The sequence below is a fragment of the Vulpes lagopus genome, chromosome 4, assembly GCF_018345385.1.
Source record: "Vulpes lagopus strain Blue_001 chromosome 4, ASM1834538v1, whole genome shotgun sequence".
In the NCBI taxonomy this organism is placed as follows: Eukaryota; Metazoa; Chordata; class Mammalia; order Carnivora; family Canidae; genus Vulpes; species Vulpes lagopus.
Genome location: NC_054827.1, coordinates 70,478,124 through 70,491,268, shown reverse-complemented (window position 1 = coordinate 70,491,268; position 13,145 = coordinate 70,478,124). Strand labels below are relative to the sequence as shown.

General features: G+C 33.7%; 1 pseudogene; it reads right to left on the bottom strand.

Annotated features, from left to right (window-relative positions):
• Positions 1–310: 310 nt before the first annotated feature.
• The window catches only part of LOC121488793, a 29,444-nt pseudogene continuing 16,609 nt past the window's right edge, over positions 311–13,145 (bottom strand).

Here is a 13,145-nt window from a genome sequence, read left to right as displayed (position 1 = left end):
TCTTTCACTTTCCTTGAACTCAGAATTAAGACTTTTGGTTCCTGTTTTTTATATTCCAGTCCCAGAAGTAGCTTTCACTGTAGAAGTTATCTGTGGGTAGTCTTGTGCTTTCTAGCAGTAGTCTATAATCAGCCTCTAGCTTCTTCAGGACACTATACAGGATAGATTTAAAAATGTGTTAAACTAAGAATCATTCTCTCAAATGGGTTTAAATGCACTTCATTTTTGGACAATCTACATGACACATTTTTTTTTTCTCAAAAATCAATGCCTTCACTCCAAATAAATCAAGGTAAAATAAATGAAGAGCTCAAGGTGACATCAGTCCCATTTGTCTCAGTTCTGGTGTTGTGTGGATGTAGAGCAGCAGCCAGTTAGGACAACAGGTGATATATCCAAAGTAATAGCCAAATTCATTAACATTTTTCCATTCTAAACCACCCTTAAAGAAAATCATATTTGGGGTCATACCATCCTCGCAGTAGTCCAGCAGAGCAACCATGCCATCTGGATTCATGTTTTCACCAATAATGAACAGGTCATTTTTGAAATTAATAAGGATGTGTTTGATTTGTTCTGAAGCCCTGTCATAAAAGGTTTTACTCTTTCTGGACTCTGTTCTTAAAGTTTGCCTTCGATTGATTTTATGTAATCTTTGATGTACTTCTTGTAGGCTTCTTTTGTGAAGCTGGTTTCCTGCAAGTGATGGTTCATGAAAATATCAACACCAGTGATTACTGTGGTACTTTGGTACCTTTGCCCTCTAGGCCTTCAGTGGAGGCATTTCCACCAATGAGCAAGTCATCAATGTTACCCTCTGTCCTACTGACCTTCTCCCCTCTACCTCCAAGGCACAGCCATCTGCAATCTCCTGTATCTTGTCAATATCAGAGAACTCTCATCATGGGTGATGAGGTTCCGATTGATGATATTACAGCTGGAGAGAGACGATGGAGGTGCTAGCTTAGCAGGATCCAGGAGCTGTGAACAAGTGCACTGTAGCCAGAGCAGCACTTGAGGGTGCTTCTGCCCATTTTTAATTGGATTATTCATTTCTTTTGGATGTTGAGTTTTATAAGTTCTTTATTTATTTTGGATACTACCCCTTTATCAGATATGTCATTTTCAAATATATTCTCCCAGTCAGTAGGTTTGCCTTTTGGTTTTGTTGATTGTTTCCTTCACTTTGCAGAAGTCTTTTCTTTTGATGAAGTCCTAACAATTTATTTTTGCTTTTATTCCCCTTATCTCAGGAGACATACATAATAAGAAGTTGCTATGGCCATGATCAATGTTGCTGCCTGTCTTTCCCTCCAGGATTTTGGTGGTTTCCTTTCTCATATTTAGGTCATTAATCCTTTTTGAATTTAATTTTGTATATGGTATAAGAAAGTAATCCACTTTTTTTCTCTTGCATGTTACTGTCTAGTTTTCTCAATATCATTTCTGAAGAAACTGCCTTTTTCCCATTAGATATTCTTTCTGGCTTTGTTGAAGATTCATTGACTATATAGTTTAGGGCTCATTTCTGTTTTTTCTGTTCTGTCCCATTGATCTTTGTGCCTATTTTTAATGCCAATACCATAAATTGGCAAGGAAGAAGTAAAACTTTCACTAATTGCAGAAGACATGATGCTCTATTACTCATTACATTTTAATTTAAAAAAATCAAATGTGGGGGCACCTGGGTGGCTCAGTCAGTTAAGGTTTTGACTCTTGATTTCAGCTCAGGACATAAACTCAGGATTCTGACAATGAGCCTTGTGTTGGGCTCTGCACTGGGGATGGAGCCTGCTTAAGATTCTCTTTCTCTCTGTACCCTCGTTGACTTGGGGACTCATTCTCTCTCTTAAAAAAAATGTCATCTAACTTGGCATGTTCATCAACTTAGGCTAAGCTATTCTTAGCTACCAGTTAATTCATGAAATATTGGTGACATTAATATTGGTGGCCTAAGTTTATTTCTCCAGAGCAGTAGCCTTCCAAGTGAATTTTAAGGTCTTATCATTTTTCAGTATAAACATGAAGCTTTCAGGGTCAGTGTCATGATTTGAGCAAGCTACCGAATCAATCAAGTGCTTTTAAATATCTCAGCCAAGAAATGACAATGTCAAATTTTGTTTATACTCCATCAGCTGGAAGTAGCCATATTGCCCTGACTAATTTTACGTAGGCTGGAAACTTGTCTGCTGGGTGTTCAGGAAAGAGAGGAGAAGTGAATAATGATGAGCGTTGGTAATTGCTACCACCCCCAGCAGAGCATCACATCTAGTTATAAACAGATCTCCAAAAAATTATATATGATTTTTGCTTGCTGTTGGGTAAGCAAAAATTAGACTTGTGAGTTTTTGAGCCTACAGAGCTAAGTTCTATAGATATTCCAATTCTATATTCCAATATCTTGGTTTCTTCATGAACTTCTTTGGGTTGCCTAGATCCGGTTAATTTCTAGTTATTGAAGGTTGATTCATCTCATAAAATTATCTTGCTTTCAATATCATGGGAATTAGGAGATGTGAACTGAACATTTGTAGCAAAATTCACATGATAGTTGATTTCAAATTATTACTTTTATAAGGAGAGGAAATAGCTCTTTATCATTATTAACCACTAATACATGATGAACACCTATTGGGTGCTTATCTTTCTAAGAAGCCTTGATGATGGCTGTAGAAGGTTTATAAAATCCTCCAAAATGAAAAATATGCATATTGTTTTAGACCAGGCATTCTTAACTCTGATTCATGAAACATTATAGCATACAGATGGCCTTTGGTGGGGTATATATATATAAGACCCTTAAGTCAAATACAACATTTTATACATATACATATATGTGTATTTTTTCTTGTAGTCTCAAAAGGATCAGTGGTCCAAAAAAAAGGTATAAATATGTTTAATCAGGAGAACATTTTTATTTTTTATTTAAGGACATGGGAGAAACAGAGTGAAGAGGATTTGAAGTAAGAAATGAAAATGTCTTATAGTCATCTTAGGTCACTAGACTTTATGCTTGGTGTTCTATTTTTTTGAATAATTGTTTAAAGATATCAGCTTGGAGCTTAAAGCTTGGCATTATCAGTTGGGTTTCTATGGTCCAAAAAAAATACTCCTTTTAGATATTTTTTAAACCCAGGAATAAACTGCTTTTGGATTAAACTATTCCATATTTCTTACCCTGAGTGGCTGACTTATATCCTCAGTATTAACAGTATTGCATTTATACATGAATTTAATGAAATGAAGGAAAATATGTTCATAAATATTTTAGGTTGCTTTAAGAATAAATTATTTCAATAAAATTATTTTTGTATTTCTTTTAATATGAAAGGGCTCCACATTTTCTATTAGCAATTCAGAAATAAAATATACAGTATGACCAGTATGACTTGCCTAGAGCATGAATAAAACAACATCTATGAATCTGTAATAGTAAATTAGCTTTTGGGTCTTACAGGGACATAGAAACTGCATGTGACTAGTTAATAGAAATGAGACATTTGAATACATTTGCTCTTCCACTAATTTAAAGAAAAAAAAAATGATCAGAATGTCCATACTTCAGTTCTTACAGCTTTTCCTCAGTCTAGGATATCCTTTTTTGTGACCATTTCCTTTAGAGCAAGGAAAGGCTCAATTTTTGGAGTAAGGTCCTTATTTTTGTCCCCAGTGTGCTGCTACTTCTGAAATCTTACCCTTTGCAAAATAAGTATGGCTGTTAGACCTGCCTTTTAAGCACATTGACTAGTTTAGACAAAGCCATATCAGATCTATTAGAAGCAAAAACAATACATTAGGAAACTCATGAGAGAATAGACGTATTTATAAACATGTGCATACTGAACACAAATTTATTGAGAGGTATTTTTTTTTGTGAAAAAAGAACTGAAAGTAAAATTATTTAATTCTTTATTTAAAAATATTTTTTTACCACTCCATTATTTCTGGAAAATTAAAAAAAAAATGAGACCTTTATCAAATCTAAATACTGTCGTCTATGACTTGGACTTGTTACCAGAGCACTTGTGTGGAGATCCAAAGCCATTTCCTTATGCTCAGAAAAATCATTGTCCAGTTCTATAAGAAAGCAAGAGTATGTAAAAAGATAATGCTTAAGGAATAGATTCTTTTATTGCAAATTATTCTATGGTTGTTATTAAAATACTACATAATATGGATCAGTCTCTCAGTCTCTTGAATTTAGTAGTTACTATAGGACACATCCTGAATTTTTTTTTAAATAAGAATTATAGAAAAATTTCTTTCCAAGTCATGTATATATGACACTCTTCTCAGACAGTAAACCTAAGATGGAAGAATTTTGTGGACTTCAGTCTTATTGGATAATTTTGCATGTGTCTATAGTGCACATATTTTTTTCATATGCAAAGGATAAATAGGGGAATACAACAATCAAAACATGAAAATGTGTCTGCTCATTTCTGATATCTGATGAGATGATTTGGCAAAGACCTAACAAATAATAACAGCTGAAAGCAAAAAAAAAAAAAAAAAAAAGTCATCAAGCTGAGTGAACAACCCATGAGTATGCACCCTCCAGCCCCCCGCACATACACACACTTGGTTGACTCATTGACTTTCTCTGACTCCAGTTTTCCACATATGTTGGTTAATTGGTGTACACTATGCTGTTATCCCAGAATTGTTGACTTTTCTGACAAGTGTTTAACATAGCATCTTGCACATGAATGAGAATGTTCCTTTTGAGAATCCAAATAAGTGAACAAAAGGGAAAGCCTTAAGTAATGAGAAGATTTAAATACTAAAACACTTAGAAAGAAATGGAGAATCAAGCCTGAAGAAATCACATTGTAATGTGAGACGGGGCTACATAAATAAATAAATTAATAACAACGAAAGCTTTACACATCACAGTTATCATCTCCTTTAAATGGAATTGAAAAACATTTGCAATGGATTGAAATTAACAACTATAAAACTGGGTATAGGAGGATACCATTTTGTAGCATCTGTTCTCACTTGGCACCATATGAGCAATTTCTTTATGAGGTAATTGGCCAAACAACAAATGTTAAGTTTCTATTTTAAGCTAATGCATAAAAAAAAGAAAAACAGGACAATGAAGCATAATTATTAACCTACAAGGTTAAAATAATATTCTTTCCGACATCTCTTTTGACTTCAAAGAGCCACAATGCTTACTATGTTCAATTCCACCAAACAAAAGCACTATATTTATTTTAGTGTTATTAGAAATTTAGGATGTTCAAAACTGGTGATATTTCTACTGGTTGATTTCCATTTATTTAGAATATTATTTGTGAGTCTTTGTAGATTCTTAGTGCTCTGCATCTAATTTTGTTTCCCATTGTTATTTATTTGCAGAACTTTATAACAAAATGTGTAAATATATAAAATTATATGCTGTATAATTACTGTGTATACTGTATTACTATGTATATTATATATATAACACATATATAATAGAAAAATAATATTTGGATGACCAACCTAGATTTTCTGATAAAAATATATTTTGTTTGTATCTGTGGGGAGAAAAATAATATAATTAAAAAGCTACCCCAACTTTTGACTGTATTTTCTTCATTAGAATATATAGAGAATATAAATTTTTTATAGGGAAGGGTTAGATTTTGTTCCTTTTATAATTTTAGACACTCCCCATATAGTAGTACTGCATTGTTTTTCAATGAAATTAAAGCGAATAAGACTTCTCAGAAAATGCATTCCTCCCATTTCACAAACTATGATTGTTGGCCATTTTAAGAGGTGTACATTATTGGAGGCTCTCATCAGCATCTCTGAACAACTCATCATTGATTTTTCTCATTTCTCATAAATCTAATGGTTATAAGTTAATCCTTTGTTGTAACTGCAGCTAAGAAACACTTCCTTGAATGTCCTATAGGCATCTCAAATTTCGCATGCTTAAAACTGAATTTCTCAACTATTCCCCAATTTATATGTCAATACATTTCCTTATTCGACATCTCTGGCAATATTTTGATTATTCTGCTCTCCCAATCTCATATACAAATCCTAATGACTCTGCCTACTGATCACTTTTCAAATTCACCTTTTTTTTCATCTCCTTTTCTTCTAGCTGGCAGTCTACTGATCTCTCTTACTTAGGCTACTTTAATAGCATGTCCAAACTTGAAATAACTTGGCCTTTTCAATATAACAAAGGCTCCTTATTATTAATCTCCCAGCTAGCACCTCTAGTGATCATATGAGATATCCTAATGAGCCCTCTCCAATATTCTGGTGGCTGAACAGCTGTTTCCAGGGACATTGCAAAACTTCACTGAGGTTACAGAAGCTAGCCTGTAGAGTGGAGACATAGAAGTTGTCTTACCCCTACCTGTCAATGATGTGATGATGATGTGAAGTTTATTTGCTTGCTCTCTTAAGGCACAGACTCATTCCAACTGAATCTTGCCCAGAAATTTTAAAAAAACATGCTTTCTAACTGTTTGAACTCAGGTCACAGGGAAATCTGCTGAAATAGTAATTTTCTACTAATAAGTTTTTCTATTAACCATTGCCTTCTCTGCTAGCACACTCTTAAGATCAACACAAATATAAAAAGTAAAATTCAATTTCAGAGATAGAATAGGGATTTTAAAGTTATCTAAGTTACCCAAACAATAAATATAATTGTTACCCAAATAAATATAATTGTTTGAATCTCAGGATCATGCCCTGGGCCAAAGGTGACGCTATACCACTGAGCCACCCAGGGATCCCCAAATCTGATTTTTAACAGCCTCCTCAGTCTTTATTTTTATAAGACTTTAAGCTTAGTTAATATATATTCACAAATTTCTAAAACCTCAAAATAAAAAAAAATTCTATAAAGCAAGAAGTATTCCTTTTACCCATGACTCCCTGTGCTAGTTCTCAGCATCTGTTACACTATTATTTATTTCTTCTATATCATTCCCTGAGATTTTTATGAGAAGCAATTTTATGTATTGATTTTACTGAAATACACAAGTTCCATTTAACACAAAGTATCTATTTTTCTTTCTAATGTGAAAGGCATTTATTAAATAGATTAAACAATTAAAATTATTTTCAAAAGTTTTATGTTGAAGACAATTCAAAAAAGTGTGTCAAAGAATTTTAATTTCTGATCCTATATATAAATGATTATGTAATTATCATATGTAATTATTAAAAGTCAACTCAGCACTTTTTAAACAACAGATTTGTTATTTTTGCCTAGCAAAAAAGTCTGGTTATATTAAAACTCCAATACTATTAAGTTCAAGGTTCAATAATAATCTCAGACTTCTAAATTATTTTTATCTTTCTACTCTATCAGTATATCACTTTCCACCTAAGTGAATGGTTCTCATGTTTGCAAGAAGCTAAAATAGTCAAACTTCATATCCACAGACAATAATGACTAGGCCAGGCCAAACCCATTCAACATTCATTCACCTGCCCCCCTTTGAAAATGAGAAATCTTTTATTTTTTATTTTATTTTTTTAAAATTTTTTTTAAAAATTTTTATTTATTTATGATAGTCACAGAGAGAAAGAGAAAGAGAGAGAGAGGCAGAGGGAGAAGCAGGCTCCATGCACCAGGAGCCCGACGTGGGATTCGATTCCGGGTCTCCAGGATCGCACCCTGGGCCCAAGGCAGGTGCCAAACCGCTGCGCCACCCAGGGATCCCCGAAAATGAGAAATCTTTTAATGAAGCATTTCCCTTCCTAGCTCATTTACCATCACATCTCATTAATTAGAATATCTCACATGCTCACCAATAAGCCACTAACAGTAAGAGGATTTCTTTCAGCGGTGTTTTTTTTTTTTTTTTAGATTTTATTTATTTATTTATGAGAAACAGAGAGAGAGAGAGAGAGAGAGGAGAGAGATAGGCAGAGGGAGAAGCAGACTCCCTGTAGGGAGGATGCAGGACTTGATCCCAGGACCCCAGGATCAGGCCCTGAGCCAAAGGCAGATGCTCAACCACTGAGCAACCCAGGTACCTCCTCTTTCAGAGGTTTAAACAAGCACAAGCATAATATAATTATGTTGTAAGAAAGAAACACTAGAATGAATTTCAGCCTTGTCTAGTGAGAAGGAAGCCTCAGAATAATAACCAACAGTGTTTTCTATATTTCTTGTGATGTGATCCTCATTTGAACGGAAGGAAGGAAGGAAGGAAGGGAGGAAGGAAGGAAAAGCAAAGAGAAAGAAGAAAGAAAGAAAGAAAGAAAGAAAGAAAGAAAGAAAGAAAGAAAGAAAGAAAGAAAGAAAGAAAGAAAAGAAAAAAAAGGAAAGGAAGGAAGGAAGGAAGGGAGGGAGGGAGGAAGGGAGGGATGAGGGAAACAACTTAAAAAATATTGACTAATAGTGAAGAAAAAACACAGTAAATTTTTTAAAAATACTGTAGGAAACTGGTTTTGAGAAAGAATCTGTGGTTAACAGATAGATTTTCATGAACCACTTAGATGTAAGTATTAGCTCAGGCTGCTATAAGAAAATATCATGAACTGGATGGTTTAAACAACAAAATATTATATCCTTACAGTCTGAATGTTGGAAGTCCAAGATTAAGGTGTTGGCCAATTCATTTCCAATGAGAACTCTTTTCTTGACCTGCAGATGGCTGCCTTCTTCCTGAGCCCTCACCAATTTTTCTCTGTGTTCTGGTAGGGAGAGAGAGAGTAAGCTCTCTGGCATCTCTTAAAAAAGAAACAAACAAACAAACAAACAAACCCACTGATTTTATTGGATCAGCACACCACCCTTATGACCTCATTTAACTTTTATTACCTTCTTAAAGGCCCTATCTCTGAATACAATCACATTGGGGGTTAAGGCTTCAACATAAGAATTTGGGGAGGTCATAATTTAGTTCATAGCAATGTACCACTGTTAATAGAAATAAATATTCCAGATTATAGTGATATATATATATATATATATATATAGAGAGAGAGAGAGAGAGAGAGAGAAATTATATATATATAGAAATATATATAGAAATATATATAGAAATTATATATATATATATATAGAGAGAGAGAGACAGAGAGAGAGACAGAGAGAGAAGAGCAGTGACTGCAAAGCATCTTTCCAAAACGTACAGTGAAAAAAAAAAAAAAAGCCTTCACTCTTGAATTAAAGCTAAAAAGTGACTTTGAAAACCTTGCTAGCAAATATTACCATAACATCTTTGGTAATGATTATTTGGTGCTTCCAGCAACAGTAAATGATTTAGATAGTGTTAGTAATACTTTCAATTTACCCTTTGACTGGTTTTATCACCCAAACATAAACAGGGCATGCTGCCCTGGAGCAGAGTTACTTGTTTTTGATTCTGTAGACTTTTAATACTGTAATTCTTAGACACAAGGTCAGGAAAAGGAGAAGCCCTGTGAGGATTTCTAAATCATTGCCTTTTTCTCCAGGAACACAGCTTTAATTTCTGATCAATTCAGTTCAGAAACAACGACCCTTTGAGACCTAACTTGTGAGTTCAAGTAATGTGAGTGTTTGCTTGTGTTCCTCTTTAAACTATGTTAGAACAGAAACCATTTTGTTGAAGCCTGAGCCAATAACATATGGGGAGACAGACCCCAAGATAATACTACTTTCCTATACATAGAGGCGTAGTATCAAAATGTGGAGACTCAGAAAGGGCAATTGGTAGATGGTACTATTTGCCTTGTGGTTATTTACATTATAGTCCCTAAACGAGTTGTGAAATATTATCTAAGAACTAAATCCCATGAATCATAATGAGTATTAAAATATAGCCGAAGTAAAAATAGAAAAAAAATAAACTATTAAAACTATTTAAACAGTTGATGAAAAATCATACTATTGAAAACAATACTTGTATAACCCTGGCCGACCTAGAGGCTGGTTAGTAGGTCTCTGTAAAGAGAAGCTCATAATAGGAAAGCTTTTCTGAGGCAGGGGGCAGGCTTGAGTTTAAGAACACAGACAATACAAAGGACTCTAATTTTCACTCTTCGGAAATGACAAGGCACTTTATATCTAAAACTGGAAAAGCTCTGAGTTACTTGTTTTTAATATATTTTTTTATTAATTTTTCCCCTATCAGCCTTAACCCTCTCACATCAAATGAATATTTCAATATAAAGAAGAAAAAATGATAAATATGCAGCACAGATTACAATATAGTACATGATTTATATGAAAATCAGCCTTTAGAGCAGGAGGTGGATGGAGATAGCTTGTAATATAAGCATAGAAGATAGCAGCCTAAGAAGTGTTATTTAACCTTCTGGAAAATCTTTGTTTCTTAAATAATGTCACAGTTTACAAAAATAAACTAAAACATTAATAAAAGTTAGGGAAATAGAGTAATTGAAAATTCTTGAACTATATTTGGATCACTTCTTTATAAACTACAATAGCTCACATCTTGTGAAAGAAATTTCCCCTCATATATATATTTTTTTTACATCAGTAAGTAGGCTTTTCTACAAAGTGTTAACATGCTATAAGTATATGATGTACGTATTATAGATATTTTGTTAATTTATACCTTGGTATAATTAGTACAAAAATAGATATGCTTTTAAAGTCCCAAGCAAATTAACATAAAGGAATTTTATCAGTATATATCGTGTAAATGTATTATTTTAGTTATTTAGTTGCTCTAGCTTGCTCAGTTTTTATCTTATGTCCCTTCTGTTTCATTAGTTCATCCAAAGGACTCCATTGCACGTAATTGTTGTATCTCCATAGGCTCCTGTTGGCTGTTAACAGTTTTTCAGGCTTGTCTTGTTTCTAATGACCTTGACAGTTTTAAGAATTTCAGGTTAAATATTTTTTTTAGAATGATCTTCTAGAATTTGTCTGACATCTTTCTCATGACGACATTGGAATGAAGAGTTTTGGTAGGAATGCTACCACCGGTGAAGAGTCATTTTCATCACGTTGTATTCAGGGTACATAGTATTAACAAGACTTATTACTGTTGGTATTGCCCTTGTCGTGGGGCTGAGGGAGTGTTTGGTTTCTCTACTACAAAGTTACTGTTTTCTCCCCCTTTTCATTCACATATGTATGAATATTTCTCTTTTTATTTCTTTTTTGTTTAAATTCCAGTATAATTAATTGACAGTGTTATTTTCATTTCAAGCGCACACTACAGTGATTCAGCTCTTCCATTGCTTACCATGGTGAGTGCATTCCTTAATCTCCACCACTTATATTACCTATTCCCCCATCCTGAATATTTTGATATGTAAACATCTGTATCTACATTAAGCCAACCATGAGTTTATACTAATGTCTCTAATCATTATCACATGAATTATTTTAGCCTTTTTTTACACCGTGTATTCCCACTCCAGCTGTGAGAAACTTGATGACTATCATTCATCACCCATTCATTGAATTGTTCTGTTGCAGTGTACTTATAATAGTATTAGAATATTTTTCCATATTATTTTGGGGCACAACTTTATCAACTAAAATACCGTACTTATGAGCAGTTCCTTTTGCCTTCACTCTCACAGACTCTCCTTATTTCCAAAATTATTTGGTAAGCACCTTTTCTCAATACCCTTCTCTGAGGTTATTCTTAAATTTGTGGTACAATTAGAGTCCCTTGTCACAGTCTGCATTCCTTCCTGGGACCTGCGGTCTCCTTGATGAACTTTTCCTAATTTTTTATACATTAAGCCTCACTCTTTGTGCTGTAAATTTCTATGTAATTGCATGTCAGTATCCATCATTAAAATAATATATACAGTAATTTTGCTGTCCTAAAAGTATCTTTTTCTTTATTTGTTCATCATTCCCCTGCTACCCCAAATTTCTGCATACCACTGATTTCTCTCCTGTCTCTGTAGCTTTTCGTTTTCCAGAATGTCATTTAATTGGAATCATACAGTATGTAGTCTTTTCAGATCGGTTTTGTTTCACCTAGTAATATGCATTTAAGTTTTGTCTGTGTCTTTTGGTGGCATAATGGCTTTCTTTCTTTCTGGGTGATATTCTATTCCAAGGCATAGTTTATCTGTTCATTTATGGAAGGACATCTTGGTTGATTCTTGTTTAGGAAATTATGATCAAAACTAATATAAACATTTGTGTTCATGTTTTTCTGTGAACCTGAGTTTTCAAATGAACTGGGTACATACTTAGGAGTGGTATTGCTGGATTCTGTGGTAAAATTGTGTTTAAGTTTGTAAGAAACTCCTAAAGCTTCTCCAAAGTGGTTGTACCATTTTGTTTTCCAGCCAATAAGAGCCACATAACTGCAGGATTAACTTGCATATTCAAAAATGATTCGTGTAAACAAATCTAAAATAGAAGAGATTGATAGCCATAAAATAAGACACACAGGGGTCTAGGTCATTAAAGTCCAAGTGTCACATTCAAACTATGGGAGGGAGGAATCATCACTGAAATTTTTTGATAGATGAAGGAATATGGTTACTTAAATATTAAAATTATAATTTTTGTAACAGTGTTAGGAATAGAAATGTCAGAAAAAAGTTGGAATAAGGAAAAGAATTACATTGTCAGACAAAGAAATCTGAGTCATGGATGACAATAGAAACAGTGATGGAAGATGGGAAACAATTGAGCTGTAAAGGTAGATACATTCTAAATTGTTAGGGAAATGCAACTGATAATGGCTGGCTGGATGCAGGAGGTCAGTGAGGAGAATCTGGCTAGGAGTCTTAATTGTCTCACTTGGTTTAATGGAACCATTAACCAGGATGTTGAACAGAAGAGAAGTCTGGCATAAAAATACAATGAGATTAGGTTGATACATATTGAATTTAAGCAGCCTGAGGGATATCCAGATTTAGATATTATATAAGACATTTCATATAAAAATTTGGAAATCAGAAGACAAATCTTGAGTGGAGAGACATCTTGGGTGTTTCTGTGTAAAATGTTGATTGGAATCATGGATTATAAACAAAGGATGCCAACCAAAGATGATATGGGAAAAGACTAACCCAGTAGCTCTGGCTTTATAACCAACATATAAAATATGAAAAGAAACCTATGGAGATTAAGAAACTGTGATAGATGCAACTGAAAATGATCATGCTTGAAAAAAAAATTAGAGGAAACCACAGTAGTTACTTGGAAAATGCAAAACAAAAACAAAAAATCTTTTGGATTC